The sequence below is a fragment of the Sminthopsis crassicaudata genome, chromosome 3 (genome assembly GCF_048593235.1).
Source record: "Sminthopsis crassicaudata isolate SCR6 chromosome 3, ASM4859323v1, whole genome shotgun sequence".
In the NCBI taxonomy this organism is placed as follows: Eukaryota; Metazoa; Chordata; class Mammalia; order Dasyuromorphia; family Dasyuridae; genus Sminthopsis; species Sminthopsis crassicaudata.
This window is the reverse complement of record NC_133619.1, coordinates 489,035,585-489,062,187: the sequence shown is the minus strand read 5'-3', so window position 1 is coordinate 489,062,187 and position 26,603 is coordinate 489,035,585. Positions and strand designations below refer to the sequence as shown.

The 26,603-nt window shown below is 36.2% G+C and overlaps 1 long non-coding RNA gene across 1 annotated transcript; it reads right to left on the bottom strand.

Annotated features, from left to right (window-relative positions):
* Positions 1-430: 430 nt before the first annotated feature.
* Positions 431-15,616, bottom strand: LOC141559717 (uncharacterized). Its single transcript, XR_012487532.1, has 3 exons — positions 15,256-15,616; positions 3,783-4,324; positions 431-600 (listed from the first exon to the last, which is right to left on the bottom strand). It is a non-coding gene; the product is annotated as an uncharacterized LOC141559717 (long non-coding RNA).
* Positions 15,617-26,603: the final 10,987 nt, after the last annotated feature.

Sequence of the window (26,603 nt, the reverse complement as noted above, 5' to 3'; positions counted from 1 at the left end):
ATCTTGTCTTCCTGTATCTATTTCCTTCTTTCTCCAAATAAACATTTCCATTGTCCTCAATTTTTTGCCAAGTTCTCTTAACTCCACTATCTTTCTCTATGTTAATTATTTCCTATTTATTTTATACATACCTTGCTTTGTATATAATTGTTTGCTTGTTTTATCCCCCATTAGGTTGGAAATTCCTTGAGGTTAGGGATTATCTTTTGCCTCATTTGTATCTCCATTGTTTAGCAACATGTCTGACACATATGCACTTAATAAATATTGATTGATTGATTGGATGTAGAAATGATGAACATTTAGAAAGGACCAGATGCCATTAGGTTTTTTGAGCAGTGAAGAAAGCACTTATCTCCACATACAGAAATGAAGCATCAGTCTTACTTGGTCTAATATGCCTTCAGATGTCAAATAAATGCAATTTTAATCCCGACCCCTTTGTTTTAATGCTTAATCAATACAGTACTTGATCCATGTGGCTGTTCCCCTTGCCCGCACATTTCATAACCCTCATGTTTTGTACTATGAGTTTCTACGACTCCCAAAACTCCTCCGTTGGTGTCCAGCCCTATGATGATGAGTCTCTCTTAACTTGGTCTGTAAAACAAGCACATACATACCATGTCAGAATCTCTGCTTAAAGCCTTTCCAGACTTAGTAGAATCTGGACCCACAGTCTCAGGGGCACAGTAGAGTCAAGGGAAAGGCAGTAGACAAGTCCATGGCCACATCAAAGTAGGACAGGGACAGAGAATGCATTCGCCTACTGAAAAAAGCAGAAGTTTGGGAAGCAGATTGTTAGGATTACTAGGTAAAATCTCAGGTTGTCTGGACAATTACAAGGTGAGAACTCAGGCTGACTTGATAAGAGGAGCAAGCTCATTGGTTGGAGTACTTCTTCCCAGAAGCCCTTGCATTATCCCACGCCCATTCTCTGGGAGGATAAAAGAGGACACCACTCCAGAGATAGAGGAAGACTCTGCACTACATCAGGCTTGACGGGGCTCTTTGCAGGAAGGGAAGTCACTTCTCTGGACAAGAGTTAACAGCAACTGCCTGGAGACAACGGTTCACTACAGGAAGAAGAATCTGTCCAAGAGATTTGAGTTGACACAGCAGATCTCTTCCCAGAGAGCGATCGGCAGCGTCTGGAGACAACAGCTCGCTACATTTGGCGTCCACACGTGGGGCCAGGACTTTTCCTTATTCTGACAAGGACTTATTCTGAGCCCTTCAGAGGAGATAGCCTGGACCATAGCAGCAGATCACAAAAGTTAAGGAGTCACTTCTGGGACATTTGGAAGAACTTATCTCCTCCTCTAATGCAAATCTTCCTGGTTTGGAAAGCTCTATTTCAGCCACTTCCAGAATCATTTTCTGAATGTTTGACACAAACCTCTGGTGATAGTTTTAGTAGCTTTTCTCTAATCTAAATGTCACCTGTGTGGAGACTTGGGGCAACATGAACACTGTCTTGCCTTCATTCACTTAGCACCCAAATTGCCCATCTTGTGATGATATTTATTTCAATGCAGCATCATGTCAGGAAAGGGGGATAGAGGCAGAAGAAAAGTCATATAAAAATAAAAAGAGTAATAAAAATTTTAAAAGGGAGAGAAGCAGTAGATAGGGATAAAAGTTGTCTCACTGGTCATTGAGCTAAGAAGTCTCATACTTTTTAAATGGATATTATTCCCACAGATGCCTATAGTTCCTGACTTGAGGGTTTGCATCTGTTACATTTTCTATGGATATGTTATATTGTGAAATTGACTTGATCCAATGTACCACCTCTGAGAAAGCACAGTTTCTTTCTGTTTGTCTTCCTTTCTCTTCCCTCTTATTGACTCACTCTGTAACTCTCTTCATATACTCCCATCTTTTCTTTCTCTTTTTTCCTTTTCTCTATTGTTTATTCTTTATTTTCAATTCAATAAATATTTATAAAATGCCTATGATGAATCAGATATTGTGGAAGGAACTGAAGGTAAAAAGCAATATAGTATAATTCTTATACTTAAGAAACTAATAATCTCATGGAAAAGTGTAAGATGTAGCAACATAAGTGTGATACAAAATAACATGTAATAGATGTTTTCTATCTATCTAATCTCTACCTATGTATCTATGCACACATACATATACATATGTACATGTATGCATATATTTGTGTGTATAAGTATATATTATATATTAGTATATCCTAATGAAGATTTAGAGATTATTTGCATCCAAGAATTGCAGAAAGATTTTACAGAGAAGGGAACATCAAAAGTGGCTTTAGAGTTAGGTCTTAAAAGAAAGAAGAACCTTCAACAGCTAGAAATGGGAGAAGAAGAGTCTGTTCAAAGAACAAAGGCCTGTGGGAGCAAGAGCAAAGAGCCGTAGTACAGAGTATGATCCATTTTGGCTGGGGATTCAGAATTTAGGAAGGGAAATTATATGAGATGATTCTGGAAAGATACATGAAATCATATTGTAAGGGACCTTGAATACCAGTCAGACAGCATAAGACCAGTTCTAATAGCAATAAATAGACAAAGGTCCAGGAAAGCAGAAGCTACAACCACAGAGTTCTGGAGCAATAGGGACATAGCCACTGGAAGTAAGACTCAGGAGGCAAGACTCCTATTATTTAGGGGACAAGGCAAGACCTTCCTTCTAGTGAAAATGTATGGCAGAGAATTAAGTCATGGTCTCAAGCATAAGGTACAAAATTGGCAGCCAGTTACCACAACCATGGTGAAAGTGAGAATGCGACCAGCAAACTAGATGCCTTGAGAGCAAGTCCCTGAGATATTGGTTTAGGATTCCTTAAATACCTCCTCAATAGAAATATGCTTAATTATGCAATATGAGGCAGCAAAAAAAAAAAAAACTAAAAATTAAGTGGTTCCAGATTTAAATATTAACAGAATAGCAAGGCCAACAGCCACTATCACTACACATTCCTTCTCTATAGCCTTCTATCCCTTTCTCATTCCCCACTTTCTGTCTCTGTCTTTCTTTACCCTTCCTCCTCTGATATTTCTTCAAAAAACCTATAATAGAAACACATTTCCCATGTTATACAGCTGCCTCTATGCTAATCTCATTGTATTTGTTATAAATGAATGTAATGCAAGTAAAAAGCTATTTAATTAAATAAATTAGGAAGAGTACATAGCAAAAGCTTGGATTTGATAAAATCATTCATAACCAATATTAAATCTGTGGGCAGCACACGCAGACTTACATATTGAATTTTATGTGTGATTTCTATCTTTTGTACATTTTTAAAAGTCCTGCCAAATTGAGGTCATTTGCAAAATCTTTTCTATTTTTGATGCCTCATAAAAATACTAGATTTAAATATAGATATGGATGCAGACAAATGTAGGTATACTTATTCCTATGTGTATGTATATATATATATATATATATATATATATATATATATATATATATATATATATACACAGACATTGTTATTAATAATAACTTTTACATGAGAAGTAATACAAAGGACATGATCTATGACAAGTGCTTAGGAAAGGAAGTGGAAACTTCATTGGTACTTCCAAAATAATGATTCGGAAGAATCACTTCACTATTTTGAATAGACTTTCTGGAAAATCTATACAGCAATATGAACAAGAATAATACAAAATAAGAAGTCATGGATGAGTTCACAATATGTGCCAATGCTATATCTGTGAAGTTGTGGGTTTATCAAAGTATTTAAATATAAACATATTGGCTCATATTTACAAGTTATGCTCAGGTGCTATTATACTTACAGATGTAGACTTGTAAGCAGGCTGTCTCCAGAAGAAATCTGCTATATCTTTCCTCAGTGTCCTTAGGTATAGCTCTGAAGTTAGGAAGGTGTTGTTTTTTCATGAGTTCCTCTTGATATGTTTCTACTCATGATTATCAATTGATATAATTAGTTAAGCCATATTTACTGCAATGATATAGTTGTTACAAAACAACTCAAATGTCTGTGTAATGCCATCCCACAAATATATACAGAATCAAGAAGAAAATGGACTCAAGCTTAGAGTGTATATGATAAAGTAGGTAACTCACAAGCTCCAAGAAGTCCTTTTTTTCTGGATCTTTAAGATGTTCTTCTTAGATATGATCTAACCTTTCTGTTTGTCTTCTTGTAGAGTCTTCGATATGCATTTTGTTCAAAAATCCAATCTATCTTTGCTTTCTGATATGGACATTTACATTAGCTATTTTGGAGTGTTGGGCAGAGGAAAGACCACCAAGATTATGATGAAAAGTCCAAAATCTTCTGTATTCTTTTGAAGCTCACAAGTTTCTTCTCTGCCTAAGATGAAGAGAAACAAAGAATGTGGTCAGAAGATTATGTAGAGGTTTTTCTCCTGTACCCTAAATAAAAAATTATTTTTCAGGAATTCTTCTAGAAATCTTTTACCACTTTATTTGCTAATGTTTTAAATTACTAGAGTTCCAGAATGGTCTGCACTTTTTTGTTGCAGAGAGCATGACCAAGTTTCCTTAATCCATCTGAACACATTTTCTGTGTAAAATCACTCCAATTCATCCAATGGCTTTCAAGGACATCTAAACTGATCGAAGATTTTTCCATCACTTAGTCTAAAACCTGTGATTGATTGATTCCATAAATAAGTGTTCTCATATGGTTAAGGTATCACAGTATAGCATCTTTTACATTTGCTTTACATAGAGTAGGGATAGTTTTATTGATTAACTCAATAAACATGAACAGGTATATGTGTGTGTGTATATGCATAGTTATATGTAGATCTATAACATATTTATAACATGAATGTTATAATGTATACATGCATTTGTAACCATGTGTGTATATATACACATTAATATATGGTTACATGTGCATATATACACATAACTTGCATGGCTATATATACATGTACATAATATGTAAATATTATATACACATACACACAACTGTATTCATATAACATTCCTATATGCATGTATACATGTATGGTATGTGCATATAAAGTATATGTGTATAGATATATAAACACATATTATATATATCGACATATATGATTATTGATTAAGTAAGAAATTGATCTCTGAATATATGATATTTAATTTGAATCACTTCCATTTCTTTCTTTGACATTTTGCACTAATATTGACTTAATGGTGTTAGAAATTTAAAAAGAACTTCAATTAATAAATGGTCAAAAGATATGAACAGACAATTTTCAGATGACAAAATTAAAACAATTTATAGTCATATGAAAAAATGCTCTGAATAATCATTGATTAAAAAATGCCACTTAAAACAATTCTGAGGTACTACCTTGTACCTTTCAGATTGACTAAGACAGGAAAAGATAATGGTAAATGTTGAAAAGGGTGTGGGAAAACTGGGACACTAATGCATTGTTCATAGAGTTGTGAAATGATCCAACCATTCTGTAGAGCAATCCAGAACTTTGCCCAAAGGACTATTAAAATGAACACACTTTTTGACTGAGAAGTGCCACTACTGGGTCTGTATCCCAAAGAAATCATAAAGAAGGGGAAAAGACCCATCTGTGAAAAAATGTTTGTATCAGCTCTTTTTATTATAGCAAAAAAATGAAAAATGAGTAGATGCCCATTAATTGAGGAATGGCTGAATAAGCTATGATATATGAAGATATAGATATAGATATATAGATGTATCTATATATCTATATCTATATCTATACATGTGTGTATGTATATATATGAAAATATATAATATGGAATATTATTGTTCTATAAAAATGATGAACAAGCTGATTTTAGAAAGGCCTGAAAATATTTACATGAACTGATGCTGAGCGAAACAAGAAAACCCAGAAATACATTGTACACAATAACAGCAAGAATGTGCAATGATCATTTATGAAAGACTTGATCCTTCTTAGTGGTTCAGTGATACAAAGCAGTCCCAATAGACTTTGGACAGAAAATACCATCTGCATCCAGAAAAAGAACTATGGAGATTGAATATAAATCAACAAATGCTATATTCACTTCTTTTTTCTGCATTTTTTTTCTTTTCCATGTTTTTTCCCTTTTGCTTTGATTTTTCTCTCTCAACATCATTCATGAAGAAATGTGTATTAAAAATAAATAAACTAAGTGGAAGTTTAAATAAAGAAATTTAAAAAGAAGTTACAAAAGTTTTAAAGCTGCTGCTATTAGGAATTGAGCAATACATTCTCCTGGACCCTTTTAAAGAACCACAAGTTGGAGTTGCTTTAAGGAGCTAGTTAGATGTATTATCTCTATTCACTATCTCATAGATAAAGGGAATTCCCTCCTAGATCACTATTCTTTAGCATGACACCTGATGTAGCTTTATCTGGGAGGTTAGAGGAAAGAATCAAAGCATGATTTTCCAAGTTCTGTTTTTGTTTTATAAGATTTAGTAATGAATAATAATTTAGAAATTATATAGTCCAAATTATTCATTTTACAAATGGAGAAACTGAGACTATGGGATATTAATAGACTTCTCAAGATCATGCAAGCTAATAAGTAGAAGAGCTAGAATTTGAAGTCAGATTATCTGATTACAAATTCAGTAACCTTTTCTGTTATACCAGCTAGTGAATACCTGAAACAGCCAAAAATCCAGAGTTTTCAAGCATCTGGTTATTTGTCAGTCCATAAAGTTAACTGGGGCTTTGGGGGAGGAAGGAGTATATTTCTTTCCTTTCCCCCTCCATTTTTATTCAGATATTTGGAGTCATGCAGGCAAACTTCTACCTGCCTTCCCCTTGTAGGATCTCATGGCTTCTAATGTGTTCACATACATGGGTGAAGAGGTTAGGGCAGCGACCCATTAAATCCATGCCTATACTCTACCCTCAACATTGCTTCTCTTGTCAGGTCAGCTCATCTGCAATCTAGGCAGGAGCTGTGTGTGTGGCCTTTTTAATGAACTGTTTAGAATAAGTGCCAATTAAAGCATTAGATGGGCTCAGCTCCCACAGTCGTCAGCCAGTTCCCAGGGTGAGTTATTAGATTGGGATTGCCACAGAAAAGTCATTATTGTAGCTCAGCTTGTCCATCTTACTAAGTCTGCCATCCATAAACCAAAGGATAAGAGAACAGTACAAGTCAGTCTATATTGAAGATGGTTTAGAAGACAAGGTTATTTGGTTTCCAAGGCTAGACATGAATTTAAAAAAAAAAATTTCTCCCAATCTTCACACAAATGAGATCTGATTAAGCCTCTCTTACCCTAATGGTAGGATCTTCCTCTGTACAGCTGCCCACTATCCATACCCACCAATAATTTAAATTCCAAATGAAAACCAATCCTTCACTCAATCTGTAAGTATTTATTAAGTAACACTGTGTTCTAGGTGTTGTGCTAGGCACTGAGAATACAAAGAATGAAATATTCTCTCTATAGCAGCGAACTTACATTCTATTGGGGAAAACAAGTATTATAAGAGTATACACAACATAATATAAAGGTAGTAAGTATTAAACCAGATAAATATTATATTAATATATACAAACTAGCCAAACTAGAGAGCTTAGAAAAGAGGGAATTAGCAGTTGGTTTCATATAGGAAAAATTTCACATAGAAGATGTTATTTCACCTACATTCTAAAGGAAGAAAGAAATACTATGAGGGAGGCAGAAAGAAAGAACGAAGGTGACAAACATTTATATAGGAACTACAATGTGCTAGGCACTGTGCTAAGTGTTTTTCAAATAATATTTCATTTGGTTCTCATGGCAACCTGGGGAGATAGAATTTGAACTCAGGCCTTCTTGACACTAGACCCAGCACTCTCCCTACTGTCTCTATATCATAGATGGGAGGAGAGACGGAAGAGTGGGAGTGAATTCCAGACATAGAGAACAGCTAGTATAAAAGCACCAAGATGGGATTTAATGTCATATGTGAAGAACAGAGTGAAGGCTAGTCAGACCAATTCACCTAGAAGGGGGAATGTAGTCCAGTGAGACTTCAAAGATCGATTGGGTGGGACCACGTTCTGTAAAGTTATGAAAGCTTAACAGAAGAGTGTATATTTTATCTTTGAAGCAATATTTTAATGCCCCTGTGAAACTTAAACCTCCTTAAAGGTATATATTGTTCCTTGTCAAATATTTCTAGTTATGTCAATCTACACAAGGGCAGGCTTGTAGGGGTCTAGAGTTGGCTGGTGAGTATAGCCTACTTATGTGTAGCTCAATGCAGTTGTATCACAGAAACTGATCTAATAATTAGGTCTTATATGCAATTATCTATCTACTGTGATTTCAGGAACACCAAAAAAGAATCCCCTCCTATACACTTCTTCAAAAAAAAAAAAAAAATCAGGAGTTTGTAAGGGGCTGAAACTCTTGAATTGATGCACTGAGGTCAGGCAATCAAGCACTTAAGGCTAATTACCGATTGAATAATACTCTATTAGAATGTGCTTGGAAAATGGCCCTTCCCACTATTCTGTGCTGGCCCAATCCTTTTGTGTATGCAGAAAATTGTGAGCAGGATTAGAGGGTGGAGTAAGACAAGCCAGTCTCATTTTGATGATAGAAGAGGAGAGGAGAGGTCACAGAGATCCTGTGTCCATTCCCTTCGCTTCTACCGCTAAAGACAAAGAATAAAGACCAAAGACTTTTGCTTATCCTGACTCCGGCTAATTCTCAGGTATTGAGGGTGCTAACTTGGTCTTCACCGAGTTTGTTTTTTTTAATCAATCCACCAGGATTTATATCTGAAATTCTATTATTTTAAATTCATTAAACTAAGTCAACAGAATGCTATTCAAAGCACATATTCATCTCAGGAGAAGCAGATTATGTTAGGCATTAACAACTTAGTGTGAATGAATGTATCAGCCTCTTAGTCTGTAATGATTAACTGAGCATTATAGACAGAACTATAAGACAGATGCATTTTGATAAGACACTGCTCTTGGAGTCAGGTAACCAGCATTGTCCTCCCTGCTTTGCCAAAAGAATCCTCAAGTCATCCTGGGACTTCTAAGGCCCCTTCATTATTCTTCAGCATTGAATCATTCTTTGGCAACATGGAGGAGATAGAAATATGGCTGCTGACAACAATGCAATGGGGGAATCCACCATTCCTAAGGAGCAGCCTCTGATTAACACAGAAACAATCATGTACCAATATGAACTTCTTGACTTTTCATTAATTCATCTTGCCTTTCACGTGGAGGATGCAACCTGTTTTGGCTCTGAGATTCTTTATGCAGTGTGTCCCATGACCCATTAGATCAAATCATATTCTCCCTGAGTTGTAATGTTCAGACTAGCTCTCTGTAGGATCTCAGAATCAGCCTTGATCTTAGTGGAGGAGTGCAGGAGGCAGTAGAGCCACCAGGAGCATGGTCAAAGATGGAATGTCTCATTTCCATTTCTCAGCCCCTAAATATCTCAGTATGATTACATCATTACAGCACATTATATATGTGAACTAGAGAACCATTACATCACCATGCTAATTATCTGAATTAGAGAACCATTAATCACACTGAGTTATTAACCTGCTGTAAGTATCTTTGCTTCAAGTATACTTTTCTCAGAGTTCTGCAGTCCTCTACACTAGGTCATCTGTTGACTTTGTCCTTCCCCTGATTTCCTTTTCTTCTAGGAATTATGATTATATAAATATCTCCATTGGTATTGGAAAGAGCTCATCAACCATCTTTGCTTCTGGCTCCTTTCCCCATCCCTGAATTTCTCAATACAATATACTCCATCTAATTGGGGTCCATAAGATTCAATTTTCCACTTTGTGGGCAAATTTACCCCACAATTGAATACTTTGTGAACTCTCTTTCTGGTTGATGCCAAACTTTAATTTCTCTTATAGTCTCTTAGATTCTTCTCATCTTAGCAGCTTCTATGGTCGGACTGCATATCCATATGTCGTAATTAAGAAAACTGGCTGAAATCCTAGGGAGACACCGGAGTAGGGGGGGGGGGGGAGATATTATATGTGTATCATGGAGAGGAAGGTGGGTATGGGTGTTACTCTTCTGCCGCTGTGATGACTAAGAGTTGGTTAACTACCCATGGTAAAGAGAAAAACTAACTGAGATTAAACTGGGATCACAGTACTGTCTAATATCCCTCTAAACAACAAGGAGAAACTTAAGGACCAGTGTAAATAATGGGCATCAAGATCTGTAACCTGACATTCAAGGCCTTCCATGATTTGTCAATCTACCTTTTCAACTTTACCTCCCATTCTTCACCAAACTCTCTGCCTTGTCCAGACTTATTGATTGTCTCTGTGCATTTCTGACGCCAGATTTTTGTTTAGAGTCAGTTAAGTAGTAAAATATGAGCAGCTAGGTGGCACAGTGGAGTCAGAAATATCTGAATTCAAAGATGTCTTTAGGTACTTGCTAGCTATATCACCCTGGGGAAATCACTTACCCCTCTTTACTTCAATTTCCTCATCTGTAAAAAAAGAGCTATAGAAGTAAATGACAAACCACTCCAGTATCTGCCAAAAATCTCAAATGAGGTCATGAAGAGTTGGATATGACTGAAAGAATTGGACAAAAACATGTGGTTCAATAGATAGTGTGCCAGAATAGGAGTTAGGAAGACCTGAGTTAAAGTCCTGCTTTAGACTCTTAACTTCCTCTTTAGCAGGTCACTTAATCTCTCTTAGCCTTAGTTTCTTTATCTGTAATATAGGAATGAAAGAACTTGCATCATAGTGTTATTGTGAAGGTCAAATGAGTCCTTTGCAAACCTTAAAATGCTCTATAAATGATAGTTAATGATAGTTATTTTATTATTATTTATTATCATCATCATCATCATTATGCTAATTGCCTCTGCCTGGAATACCCTTTCCCCTTCTCTCTGCTTATCTAAGCCCTAATTTTCCTTGAAGGCCCAACTCAAAGCCTATGAAGCATCAAACCTTTTGTGAATTATACTGTCTTTATCACATGTATGCCAGAGGTATATTGGAGCTACCTCACACCATCTCAAGGGAGCTGATTGCTAAATTTTAAATGTGAACATTTACACCTTGCAAATTGACAAGTGATACAAATCAGTGCTTAGATAATTGTTTTGTTGATTGTTTAGACTTAAAGTCATGAAGAAAATGTTAATAATACAAATTAAATTTAAGATACATTTTCCCCCCAGAGATCCAGTTGTTAAACATTTATCAGCACATCCTTGCTTGTTTAGTAATTAGGATATTTCATCTTGTATAAATTTGGCCCTGGCATTTCTCTACTCTCAAATCTTCCGTCCCCACTAGGCAACTACCAAATTTAAGCTCTTTTTTGCCTGTTATTTCATGCTATCTACAGTTTTATTCAATTATATTTTTTCAGCTTAATCTCCTCCAGATCTTCTAGACACTTGTTCTTAATTTTCTCCTCTCCATTTTCACTGGCTGAGCTGCTGTTATTATTTGTTGTTTGGTTTTGAAGAGGACATCATGAGGTGGTCTTGGCGTGCATGAATTAGATGAAAGTGAGACAAAGTTAGACAAAGTAGTCAGCCTTACTCTCTCCCAGAATCATCAAAGCCCAGTAGCAAGATAAGTCATGACGACTGACCATGGTCTGGAATACAGTGGATGATCTTGGCATCTTGCCTGACCAAGCTCTAAATGTTCCACAGTGCCTGCTTCTGCTGCCTTCAAAGACGTTGGAACAAATTGTTTTCAACTGTTTCTTCCATCAGGGGAAGTCTTTTTGTGCTTGGGGTAGATACTCTCCTAAACCACCAATGGGTTGGAGGCCTGTGGGTTACCCTCAATTTAGTTTAGCCCATCTGATGAGACAGTTTACTGAAATGTGGCTACTATGCATGCTATAGCTTCTTGGAACCACAGTTAAGAGTTGAGTGAAAAGATGAACACAGCTCTCAAAATAGCTCGGTAGTTTTCCCACCAGAGATGCTAGTCCTTTTGAATACCTCATGCACCTCAGCTAAACTACTACTCGTCTTTTAAAGTCTGACTCAAACAGGAAGCCTCTTCAATAAAGCTTTCTCTGATATCATGTCCAAGATTCGAGAGATCAGAAATATTACCTTAGGTTTCAGATTTCATATAGACTCTATTATGTGACTAACATATTTATCATGAAATACTGCACATTAGAATTTGTTATATTTGAGTTATTCCCCAATAAAGTTTAACATCTTTGAAAATTGGGATCTGTCTTATCAAAACTTTTTGTCTTATAGTACCCTAATACAAATGAACAACACAAAGTAGGTACTCACTAATATTTGTTTTTCAAATAGTATGTTATTAACTATTTTTAAATATCCTGAAATGTAAATTTTATGAAGTTAGTAATCATATTTTAAGCTTCTCTATATTGCCTTCCAATGACCATTATGATATATTTCCCATGGAAATAATGACCTTATCTTTACATGCCATTTTACAGTATAAAAAGTTTTTCTACGTATCATCTTTATTACTATCCTATAAGGAAATAGTTTTATCTAATGGAAAGAGTACTAGATTTGGAAGGATTCTGATTTCAAATCCTAATTCTGTTACTTAGTAATTATATCATATCGAGTAAATGACTTCATTTCCAAAGACCTCAGTTCCCTTACCAATTCTGTCTAAGTCTATGATCCTATTATGGGCATTTTACATATGATAAATCTGAAATTCAGAGAAGTGAGGTGCCTTGTTCAGGGTCCCACAACTAGTGATTGGCAGAAAGTCAGAACTCAGAATCAAAAGATATGCATTTAAATCCTGGGCTTATATGACTATGTCACACAGTAGGTCCTCAACAAATCTTGTTCATTTCATCATCACCTGCCCACTTCAATCATTCAGTAAGTTCACAAACTTATCTCTGACACCCACATACTTACCCCTCCCACAACACACACACACACACACACACACACACACACACACACACACACACACACATTTTATGTTTAGCGTAAAGACTTCGGAATCACCCATCCAGTCAAACAACAAAAGTTCCCTGAGCCTGTGATAAAGGATTTAATGGAGTGAAAGGGAAAAGAAGGCTCTCCATAAAAATTTTTCAGTAAATTAAGGCAGTATGTTATGGCAGTAGCCGTTTTGGGTGTCAGATGAGAGCATAAAAAGGAGGTGATAATCTTTAATTATACCAAGAAAGATCCTCCAGGCCATGAAGAGTTAATCTATAGAGAGAAAGGATATAGAGTTTCTTTCTTTGAAGAATTATGTATAGCAATAGCAACATTGTTTTAAGAACAAGTTTGAGCAATTAAGTCATTTTTAAATTGTTTTATTTTTCTGGTTATACATGTATATTAACTTTTTAAATACACATTTCTTTATGAATCATGCTGGAAGAAAAAAATCAGAACAAAAGGGGAAAACCACAAGAGAAGAAAAAAAAAAAAAACCAGGAAAAAAGTGAACATAGCATGTGTTAATTTATATTCCAATTCCATAATTCTCTTTCTGGATGCAGATGGAGTTTTCTATCCAAAGTTTATTTATTAAGATTGTTTTGGGTCACTGAGAAGAACTAAGTCTTTCATAGTTGATCATGGTATAATCTTGCTGTTACTGTGTAGTATTCCTGGTTCTTCTTGGTTAACTTAGCATCAATTCTTGTAACTCTTTCCAGACCTTTCTAAAATCAGCTGTTCATCATTTTTTAATAAAACAATAATATTCCATTACTTTTATATACATAATTTATTCAATCATTCCCCAATTGATGAGTATCTAATCATTTTCCAATTTTTTGCCACCACAAAAAGAAGCAATTAAGTAATTTTGACTATTATGAATTATTAGGACCCATGAAGAAAGAAGCTATCTGAACCCAGAGAAAGAACTGATCAATAGAAGTGTATATAGAATGATTTAATATTATATATGTATATATTCATATATATAAATATTTATGTTTAATGGAAGCCATCTTTTGGATGGAGAGGGAGAAAATAAAAGAAAAGGAAATTATTATAAGAATATATTACTATGTTATAAGAACAAATTACTATATTAAAAGAAAAATAATTTCATTGTATATTTAAAAGGAATAGCAAGCTGTACATAATAGATTTGCAGTTTCATGTGCAAGCATCTTTTTAAAAATTATTATATTATAGAAATGGTTGCTTCATATTTCATATATTAAAAATAAAATAAAATTTTAAAAAGCATTATCCATAGATATTTTAATTGGGTTAAAGAGTCTATGAGTTGCTGTTTATTAAAAACAGGTCTTTTCATTCTCAAAATAAAAAACAAAAGACTAATAGAGTCAGGCATAGTGATGAATTCTTATAATCTCCTGGGGAGATTAAAGTTGGCAGATCTCTTGAGCCTGGAAGTTCTGGGCTGCAATGGGCTAAGTGAATTGGCCATCCACACAAAAATCTAGCATTAATATGATGAGCCCCTACGAGACAGGGTGGTTGGATCATTAGGTTGCCTAAGTTGGGTCAAATTGACCCACTTCAGAAATTAACTTTGTCAGACAACAATGGGACTGGGGCTGTGAATTGGCTCTGTACATCTAGCCTGGGTGGAATTTTATGTTAAATAAATAAGTTTAAAAAGTTAAAATAAGTTTTAAAAAACTGTTTCTTCTAAGAAGGGTAAGGTGCAATTCTACAAAAAAGTGAGTTAATGAACAACACAACCCTCCAGTTCTTTCACAGACAAAAAATTCTTTCTCTCCAACATGCCAGTGACCACTGTACTTTAAGAATTACCACATTACAACATTCAAGTTTCCTTACCAAATTTGTCTTCAGTTGAAAAGATGAAGTGAAGAGGAGGGAGAAAAGGTCTGAATGAATGAATGAATAAATAAATGAATGAATTCCAGCATAATTTCTGCACATAAGCAAGAGGCTAATATGAAGCTGCATAAGCTATGAAATCTGAAAATCCACAGCTTACTTTATGAGATGTTTTCCCCTGTGATTTTCTTATTCCTTGTGTTTATTTGCATAAAAGCTAATAAAAATGTATTTACACCCCAAAGAAGACACTGCAGATAAATTCCATGGCTGTAACTTCCTTTACTTCCCTTCCCTGACACAGTATTATTCAATTTATGAACTGTGTGAAAGCTACCAATGCAGCCAACTTACTTTGAGCCTTTATAGCTGCAGGAATTGATTATGCCAATGTTTTGTTAGGCTTGGCTAGATAATTTCCTAATATCATTCCCAATGCAGCAACTTACCTGCTGCCTCCAGCTCAAATCCACAAACCTGCCACTCTTTTCAATTCTTCTTACCTTTTTCCTTTCCTGGATATTAGCTCATCTGGGGAATAGGCATCACAAATCATTGTCAGGGTCAAAAATCCCACCAAGGCCTTTTATCTATTTCATGCCAACTTTGCAATTGACCTAGGGTTTGTAGTAATTCTCCATATTCTTTTGGAGTCTTCCAGTGAGTGCCTTAAAAACCAGATGATTATCCTAAGTGGCTAATAATGGGAGCCAGGACTGGACTTGAGGTATAGACAATGAGCAGTTTTTTGTTGTTGGATCAAGGTGGTAAATCTTAGTGAGAGCTAAAACTTCATAAATGACCAAAGACCAGAGATATAAACATAAAGGACAAGATAAATACTAGGTTCTAGTATATTGTCACTGGGATTTCCACTAGGTTTTAAGAAGGCTAGAGACAAAAGGGGGTAGGGTGGTGCTTTCTGACTATCACCTAATAACCACCTTTCACATGGGCTCCAAGACAGTGATCCCATGGTCAAAGTACTCTATGGGTCAGCACCCATCTAACACCATGACACTCTTGCCCCTGCAGAGATATTGATTATTGCCAGCCAGACATTTAAGCAAGTAACACATTGGATGAGAAAAGAAAGGATTTTCTATTTCATTTCCCACACACATATAACCCCACATGTTACCATAGCAGACATAAGAAAGGGTTGATAAAGAGATTAAATATGGGGCAAGTGTGTAAATATCAGGAATCTGTGTGGCTAGGGTGCACATACTACAAGTCAAGGTAGAATGATTACTTGAGAGGAAGGCATCTATAGAGGGGCAAATGTGACCCTGGACTACTCACACCTGTAATACTAAAGAGCTACTTTTCTAATAATGCTACCGTGTTGTTCTCTGTTGGTCATTATTTCTTCTCCCCACTGGGTATCATGCATCGCTGTTGGTGTCATGCTCATTCTACTGCCCTTTGCTTTCATCTGCTGAGCTCTCTGCTCCTACCTACTGAGGCATGGTGACTAAAAAAACTTCCCCTGACTATTGAGGCTCTCTTTGAGGGTATAGCTAGGGCTACCAGTCACCAAATCTACCCAGTCATTGGCAAAAAGCAGCAAGTACTCAGTACATTGTCTTATCAAAATGGTACCTGATCGGGGTAGAAGAAAGAGCTGATCTTAGAAAACAGAGTTTGTTTCAATTTGCCACAGTGAGTAACGGGGGCTAAATCAACCTGCAACCCAAAAGATATGCCCAACTCTTTGTGATCTCTTTTGGAATTTTCTTGGCAAAAATGGTTTGGTTTGTCATTTCCTTCTTTAGCTCATTTTACAGATGAGGAAACTGAGAAAAATAGGCTTAAGTGATTTGCCCAGAGTCACACAGGTAGTAAGTGTATGAGGCTAGATTTGAACCTGGGCCTTCCTAACTTCACATCCAGACTTCTATTCACCAAATCACCTAGCTGCCGAACCTCTGAAGTACAGCAATAATATCCTCTTTCTACCTCCCTAGCCTAAGAATTTGTTGTAAGTTTCTCATTCTGTTTTAGACAAAAGAAAAGTTAGTATCCCATAATTATTATTTTTGATGATAATGATGATATGTCCTAGATCAAAAATAAACTCCCAAAAGTCATCTACATATCATTTCTTTTCCCACTAAAATAGTTTCTTCAACAATCTCTAAACTAATAATGCTTCAACTTTGGCACTCACACCTCATGAGTACTTTCAGTTGCTTCTGGCCCTCTGATAGGAGGCTGGAAAACTCTTTCATACAGGATCTCTTTATAGAAGAATTGAAATTCCAACCATCTCTTATTTGTCATTAGCTTCTCTACTTGATGCCCACATTGTGTGTATCCCCTTGCCCATTCCCTCTCTTTTTTGCCTTTTTCTTCTGTGTTATCTTTCCCCAACAGATTGTAAATTCCTTGAGGGCAAGAATTACATTCCATTTTCTTATTTGTACACTCAATGCTTAGCACAGTGTCTGACACACAGTAATCATTTAATAAATGTTTATTGTATCATAATAAATCTAGTTTGCAAAGTAACCTCAGTGATAAGTGAAAAGCTGTAATTCAACTTGACTACTTCACCTTTGGGGCACAATGTCCTCTTGGGTAGAGAGTAGCTTTTTGAAATGTGTATATTCTGTAATAATGGTGGATGGCATTTAATCAGCTCACTAAGGTAGCTTTGTGTGATTTCTGGTGACTGATGTGTGTTATATTTTGGGAATTCCCTTCTGGGATCTCAAGGTGCCATTATCATGTACGAAGTAATGAAGCTGTGGAGCATGACAGCACTTTACTTAATCTGCTGATTTCTGTTGATTCTATTGATTCTATTGATTAAATTGCCTGAATCACTGAAGTGAAGGAGAGTGTGTGTGTGTGTGTGTGTGTGTGTGTGTGTGTGTGTGTGTTTGTGTGTGTGTGTGTGTGTGTGTGTGAGAGAGAGAGAGAGAGAGAGAGAGAGAGAGAGAGAGAGAGAGAGAGAGAGAGAGAGAGAGAGGAACTTACAAATAGTAAATAGTTTCACAATTGTGAAAAATTCATTGTTCCTCCTAGTTGTCCAAACAGTGAAAACACAAATTTATTTGAGGGAGTCACTGTGATTCTGATTCATCATGACAATCGAATAATGAAAGAAATCAATAGATCAGAGTTCCTGAATACAAGAATTGTCTTGAGGAACACATTTCAAAGTTCAAAGATAAATCAATAAAAACTCATTCTGTACCAATTGTGTCCAACATTGGTTTAGGTTTGGGCCTATACTTTATAAAGAGCTTTTAGATTTTCATACATTTCAGGTTGGTCACCATTCTCTGGAGATACAGGCCAAACATAAAATATGTGTGACATCCTGCAGAATTCTAAACTCAAAGCAAGACTTTTGACCATGTGTCATGAACATCTTTGCAACTTTAGTTAAACTTGTAGATCCTTTCTCATAATGTTTTTAAATGTATAAAATAAAATATATAAATTTTAAAGGAAACCAATTATAGTGAAATACAATTATCAACTTTAAAAGTTAGTTCATAAAACCCATGTTAAGAATCTAAAAATGTTAGTAACTAGAATTATTTTCTTCATCACATTTCTTACCTCTCATACACTTGCAATAATTTTTATCTTATTCCTATGTAAATATACACAAAAAGTATTTTACTACTAATTCTACATTCACAATTTTCTCAGCTCTAGCCTTATCCATATCTAACAATCCTAATATTAGCCCCATACAACCCTACAAGCACCTATCAGTCTTAACTTTATCTCTATCTCCTTGTAGGCAACAGCTATTTATTAAGCAATTAATACATGCCAGGCACTGTGTTAAATGGGAAAGATACTAATACAAACCTCTGAAAAGAGCTCCTACACTTAAGGATCTTATATTCTGATGGGGGGGAACAATACATGTAAAGAGGCTAAGAAGTCAGGGGGGATAGGGCCTGGTGGCTAAGTCTGGAGCCTCAAAAGCACAATGGAGGGGCAAACAAAATATGTTTAGCCAGAGCTCTACTCCAAAATGGAGTTTTTCCACAATCTCTGGAGGGACTCATCAATAAGAGAAAGGGGTTAGCATTGCAAAAGGATGTTCCACAACAAGAACATCCTTGATACTGAGAGAAGTTCCTAGGTGAGAAAGCAGATAAATTATGATAGTGAAGTCTAGAAAGTCATACCAAGGGAGTGAATGAACCATGACCAGCCTGGGCCTATCACCTAAATGTAAGCCTCATTGCCACCACCTGAAGGAATTCACCAATGGTATAAAGGAATCATTAAGTAAGAGGGATATTCCCAGGATAAAAAGGCCAATTTCCATATATCTAGCAAGTCTAATCTTACTGCACTATTGCACACTCAAACTTATTCACAGAGAAAGACATCAAATTTTACTCCCATTTAACTAACAACCGTAATCTTACCCATACACAATACCTAATAACCTTAAACTTACCTTCGACACTTAACAATCTTCCCCTTACACACATAACAATACTAATTTTCTGTAATCACTAATATACTATTTCACTTGATGATCTCATATGCTCCCATGGATGCAATTATTACTCTATGCAAATGATTTTGTGATGTATTTATCCAGCCCTAAACTCTCCCCTGACCTGCAGTCTCACATTACTAACTAGCTCTTGAATACAATTGGATGCCCTGTGGACAATTCAAACTCCAAATGTCCAAAATTGAACACAATATTTTTCTCCCCAAACCTTAAGTTCTTTTGAACTTCTTTATTACTGTTGAAAGCACCATTATTCTCCATTCACATAGACTCACAACCCAGATAGCACTCTCAGCCCCTCACTCACATATAACCTATGTATTCAATCAGCTGAAAAGTCTTGCTCTTTCTAATTCATTCTTTGCTCTCTTCTCCTATGCAGCTTCCACCCTGATACTAATTTGTATCATTCCATAATTAGACCATTGTAAAAATTTCTTGTTGGTCTCATTTTGAGTCTTCCCCCCCTCCAGATCATCCTCCAGAATTTAGTTGCCAAAGTCATTCCTCAAACATAGTTCTGATTTATGTTACCACCCAGACTTAATAAATCCAAGTGGCTACCTATTATCTTCAGAACCTGTATGATTTATAAAGCTCTTGGTAATTTGACCCCTTTTTATCTTTCCAGTCTTCTTCCATGTTATTCCACTTCACATAGTCTATAACCCACCAGACTTTTTGTTTTTCTTCGTCTAAGATCCTCCATCATCTTTCCCCTAACTGGTCCCTCCATCCCTGGAACAGCAATTTGTTGAACCACAAGCCTTCTCTGTTCCCTCTAAATAATAGTATCTTCTTCTCAAAATTATCTTATATTCCTTTTGTATACAGTTAAGTCTATAAAGACTCATTGTTTGATTGATAAGCACAGATGACAATTTTACTCGATTCGGTACTGATCTGATCATATCTAGAACACTATATTTAGTTTTGATTGTCACATTTTAAGAAGGATGTTAACAAATTGGAGTATATGCAGAGGAGGGTGGCCAATATAATGAGAGGAATGGAGACCATTCCATATAAGGATCAAATGAAAGAACCAGTAATGTTTAAGGTTAAGAAAGATTGTTTTGTGAAAAAGAGATTAAACATGTTCTTCTTGGAAAGATAGGGGAAAAGTAGGAACAATGAAGTTAAACTTGTAGATAAGCAGATATTGGTTCAACATAAGAGAAAATTTAATAATAATTGAAGAAATCTGAAGGGAGAATAGACTACTTTGGGAGATAGTGAGTTTCTAATCACAGGAAGTCTTCAGAGATTGGGCAACCACTTCATAGGCATGATCTGGAATATCCCAATCAATCAATATTTATTAAACACCTTCCATATGATAAACACAGTTCTAGATAAACTAGATGACCATTAAAATCCCTTCCAATTCTAAGATGATGTGATTCTGTAGCCTTCCCTTCATCACCATATCACAACCCTGAACTTACCTCTATTCCTCATCCCATAACTACCACTTTATTTTCTCACCACATCTAATTCTTACCTTACCCAATTTTTATATGCTTGCCAAAGTTGATTTCATTCTATATATATATATATATATATATATATATATATATATATATATATATATATATATAAAGAGAGAGAGAGACACTTCTAACAACCTATCACCCCTTTATCTTTATCCTTAATAAATCCAAAAAAGTTTTATCTTTTCCTGCACTAAACACAAAACAACTCTCTTTCTCTCTCCCCACTTTTGTCTCTCTTTTTCTTTGTCTTTCTCTGTCTTTGTCTCTGTCTGTCTGTCTCTCATACACACACTCCTAACAGCTCTTCCATACTCTCCCTTTTCCATAGCATTGACCTTGCCAGCTTTCCCTGACTCACATTCTTCTTCATTTTTCCTATCTTCCTTCCAATTCAGATCTGGACCAGGAAAAAGACAAATCATAGAAACTCAGCTATCTCTGATTATTTTGGTGAACATTGGTGCTTGGAGATAAAACTGGACTTGATGACTTTGAGAGGTTCCCTAGCATGACAGCTGCATGACCACAGACCCTTCCAAATCAATTTGCATTCCCCAGACCCAGTAACTTCCTTAGAAAGCAAGATGACAGCAAGGGTGAATCTACTATGACTATCAAGCAGGAATTTGCATGCTTGACTGAAAGAGATAATCAAGCGGTGCCCCTTGCTGCTGATATGCCTTTTTCTATGGCACACTGATGATTAATGCTGAGTCCCTAAGGTGTTTGCTGCTCTTGGCCTGTCTTTGCTTCACTTCTCAGAACACCCTGGGCTCTGTTCTCCTTCACTGGTAAACTTTTCTTTGGTGTGCCTTCCCTCTGGGGTTTTACCTGTGAGTGGTTATTTGTCCTTCTCGGGGCTCTGGATTGTTGAATCTCTTCAGCAGTGTTGCTGTCAAATTTCTCCTGATGGTGCTGAGCACTTAAACCAAAAAAGGAGGATAGAGGAGAAAACAAAGCACAGTCCCTGCTGGGAAAATGGCTCTACTGGCTCTCTAGATGTATGTAAACTTCCCTCCTGGGGGCTCCTGCCACGTCATGCTTACATGGACATGGCTCCTACCCCCACACTGGGCCACTTTAATCTCAATGTGGTGCTTTTGGAGCCATCAATTAAGCAGCAATTCAATTTCATGGAGAGGCTTGTTCTTGACCCCTTGATGATTACTATGTCAAAAGCAAGTCAGAATATGAAAACAAGCCATTGGAATCATGAATCACTATGGCAGCCCGGCCATCCAGCACCAAGGCACTGACTAGAGCTGGCACTTGGGGAGGAGGGAAAAGAAATTCCATTTGTTTTCACAGTGGTCATCTAACTCAGCTGACATTTTCAAGCTTAGGGAAATTTAACTATAAAGTACGTGGCAACAGGCAGGGCAGAGCAAACATTTGGTCCTATTGGAGTTGCTATTGAATGAGTACCTCCTCCTACATTGGCGGACCAAAGCTTTCTTTCACTTCACTGTCTCTACCTCCCCTTCTGTTTTTCTCTCTTTGTGTCCTGTCTGTCTCATTTCTATCTCTATTTCTCTTTTCTATCTCAGTCTCTATATGTGACCCTAAATGTCTTTCTCCTCTGTGTTTTTTGTCTCTCTCCATCTTACTTTAGATTCTTTTAAATTTCTTCATTTTTCTCACTTATATTTATTCCTATTTTTTGTTTCTACCTTCTGGTTATTGGTTTTTTTCCCATTCCTTTTATCAGGGATGCTAGTTCTTAGACTCTTCTCCTTTAGAAGGATATCGTGGGACATTTTCCTATCTGAATAAATCTAATTGGTAATGAAGATAAAGTACCAGATTTGAAATCAGGAAAACCCAAGTTTAACCTCAGACACTGGGCAAATTATTTAACTTCTCTCAGACTCAATTTCCTCATCTGTAAAATGGAGATTATAAGAGCACTTTTATTTTTTATTTTTATTTTTTTCTTTTTCTGAGGCTAGGGTTAAGTGACTTGCCCAGGGTCACACAGCTAGGAAGTGTTAAGTGTCTGAGACCAGATTTGAACCCTGGTCCTCCTGAATTCAAGGCTGGTGCTCTATCCACTGTGTCACCAAATTGCCCCATAAGAACACTTTTAATTTAACATTGTAAGGATCAAATAAAATGACATTTTAAAAATTTCATTTATATTTTACATGCATACACACATATATGTAATACACACATATGCATGTATATTTATACACATCTATGTATATATTTCTTTGCAAAACTAACAATGTTTTATAAATGTTAACTATTATAACCTCTTATTTGCATTTAGTCTTCTATTCTCTCCTCCTCCATCTCAGTCCCCTTTTCCCTCATTTTTTCCTTTCCTCTCTTATCTTAGTACTGCTCTTTTTCAAGTCACATTTCCCCACTACCCTTATTTTCATCTTTTCCTACCTTTTTAACCATCTTAACCAATCACTTACAGAAACTCAGACTGGGCTAACCATCTCAAATTATGCCTTTCCCACTATTTCTTAAAGAAATCCTGGTTGGCCCAGGAAGGAGAATCCAGGCAGGGGAGAAAAACCCAAAGAGATTTTCCCTCAAAAACTGGATCTTCTTTGCTTATCTGAATCTTTCAATGTTCTTACCACACTTCAGTTCCTTTGCTGAAATTTAACTTAGTTACCTGAAAAGAGAATCCACACTGTGAGGGTCTACCAGAGGGATGACTCCTGGGCAGAAATCTGGCAAATGCCTGGTTTTTTGGTAGGCTTGCTTGTAATGAGGAAGCAAAGGTTACTGCCAGGATATTTTGTAAACAATGAGGGATCTTTGTCCTCTTTAGGGATTCCCGGTGCCCAAGGCCTCCTGAGCCAGCTGATTTATTTCATATTTATTTGGAGTCATTACAAGATCATCTTTTTCCAGTTCTTGGTAATGAGCCATATGTTCTTATAGGAAACACAACAGGCTTTCCCTCAGTGGCTTATTTTGCTGGCCAGCTCCCCAAGGAGTGAGGCTGGAATTGAGGACTATTTTTATTTCTAGAACAAGAATGCTGCAGATTCTGTAGCACTGAAAGAAATCCTCAGGAAAGAAAGGTTTGGGGGCAAATACTACTTGAGAGGGAACCCTAGGGTCTGCTCTGAAACATCAGCTACCAAGCAAAAGGTGACACACAGTTTATCTTTGTCGATGACTGATATTTTATGTTACTCACCTGGAGCCCTCTTGTATTCAGTATTCTTTGTTTCACCCCTACAAACATTGTTTCTGGCCCTAGGAAATACTGTTACTCATTTTGACCACATCGATAATTGCTTGCAGGGATGGGGTTACATTCACAGTCAGACCTCTATTTAGGAAGGTGCTGCAGTTCCAAAGACAGTTGTTAGAAACTTCCTTACCAGAGGCAGAAGTAATAATACTAACTCATGTTTTCATTGCACTTTATACTTTATGAAGCACTTTCTTCTGGGGGAAAAAAACACCACCACTAACATTTTAGGTAAGTAATGCAAGTATTATTTTTCACAAATTCCTAACCACTAACTCTTAATGTATTCCAAGCTTGGTCCTGGGCTTTCCTAAATTTTTTCTCTCTCCCTTGGTGATTTCATTACCTCCCCTAGCTTCGCTTTTATCATCTTTCTGTAGGTGACTCCCATTTCTATATGTTCAGAGTTAGTGTCCTTCACCCTTGAACTCTTTCATACCTTTCCAGGACTCTTCTTTTAAGAAAATATTACTCTCTGCTTTCTGTCTTACAGAGGTGGAGGGGAAGGAGGGATAGAATTTGGAACTGCAGAGAAAAAAATGTTAAAAATTATTTTACATGTGATTGGGGAGGAAAATAAAGCATTATTTTTGAAAGACTTTTAAGAGATTAATCTCTTCAAGATTATATATTGTGAAATGGATATCTGTCTCAATTCATCGTGTCCAAAACAGTACTTATTATATTTTCCCCAAATTCAACCCTCTACTGAACTTCTCTTTTACTATTGAGAGTATTACTATTTGTCTTGTCACCCAAGTTTAAAACCTCAATGCCATCCTCACTCTCACTCAATCACTGATTAATTGAATAAAACTCAGGGTAATTCAGTAATTCACCCATTAATGCATGTGCACGCACAAACACATGTATGTATACACACATGTATATGTTTATGTGTGTGTATAACTGATTAGCACCATATTCTAAACACAGAAGAGCCTTGGAGATCCTGAAGATACCACATTACCTCCCATTTATTCAACAACCATTTTAGAGTCTTCTATATACAAAGCTTGGGGAGGAGCAATATGGAAGATATAGAAATGTGTAATGGAATGTGAAAGCTATTCCTATATCCCTTTTGGGCAAGAGAAAACTATTCCTTACAAGTCAACACTTATTTATTAGGAGTTTATTATACTCCATCCTATACATGCTGAGAATATAGACACAATTAGAAAAAATTAAAGACATCCCTTGCCCTCAAGGAGTTTATATTCTCATGGGTTTCTTATTTTAAAAACTGAAATTTTGAGGGGAACCAATCAATTAAAGGGAGATTTCTGGGGGGGGATTGTCAAAAGAGTTCTTTCGATTTGAGAATATTCTAGAGGTAAATTAAGCCTTCAAAATGAAGAGGTCTCTATGTTGAAGATAAATCTTATACAAAGTAAGAAATGCAGCTTGAAAGGATTTCATGAAGAACTTGTGAGGACTCTGACTTCTCCCTCACTCACCCATGCAACTTTCCTTTCTGAAAATTCTTGAAGAGAGTACCCCACATATAATGTGTTAATAGCTCTTGTCACTCTTGAGTAATCAGGCTGTGGGATTCCCAAAGGCATGACTTTCTCCTTGATTTGGTCTAGGGCCTGGCCTGAATTTGAAGTTTAGCCATTACACAGTCCCTGGTAATAGCAGGTGTCTTGCCATTATCCCAGAACTGAAGCAAACAGAATTTCCCTATTCAAAGTCTGTGTTCGCATGGCTATCCAAAGGTATTTCACAATCTTTACTTATCTATGGGTGAACCTGTTTGTTTGTAGTGAGATGAATAGAAACAAGTATCCAGCAGTCTTGGCTGATGTTCTTGGGGCTTTCAGGTCTCCCCAGAACTTTTCCATTTAACATAATTGAATTATTATCTCTAAAATAGAAGTTCTTAACCATTATTTTGTGTGTCATGGATCCTAAAGACCAACTAATGATGCCTTTTGGCCCTTTCTCAGAATAATGTTTGTTGCCTACTTTAATAATAAAACAAATTTTCATTTTCAGTTATAGGCTGGCAAAAATTAAGATGGATTTTTTTTATCTAAGTTCACATACCCTCACAAAATCTAACTACAGAATCCAAATTAAGAACCTCTGTTCTACTATGATTTGTTGTAGAACTAATGTCTACTCTAGCAGAAAGGTATGAAATGAGATGATATTTGTAAAGTGCTTAGCATGGTGCCTGGCACATAATAGATACTTAATAGATGTTTTTTTTTCCCTTTTATCCATACTTCACCCACTCCCAATCCCCTTCAGTCATGATGCTGTAAGACTCAAGTGAGATAATGTATATAAAAAACATTTTGCAAACTTTAAGGTGTTCTATACATGCTAGTTATTGTTATTATTGTTATTATTATTATCATCATTGTTAGCTTACATTCACCAGTCCTACAGTCTGATGATGACTTTATTCAGTCCCCAGTCTTCTACTACATGCCTGCTGAGCTTAAGCAACATTTATAGAACAACACAGAGGTATGCTGAAAAATGTTTTATGTGAATTCTCTGAATACACACATATTTTTAAGTTTAATATGTATTATTAATACTTACTCATGACTTGACAATCAAACAAATCAAGCCCTGTTTTGCAAGATTTTTGAAGTGCAAATATTCACACTGAAA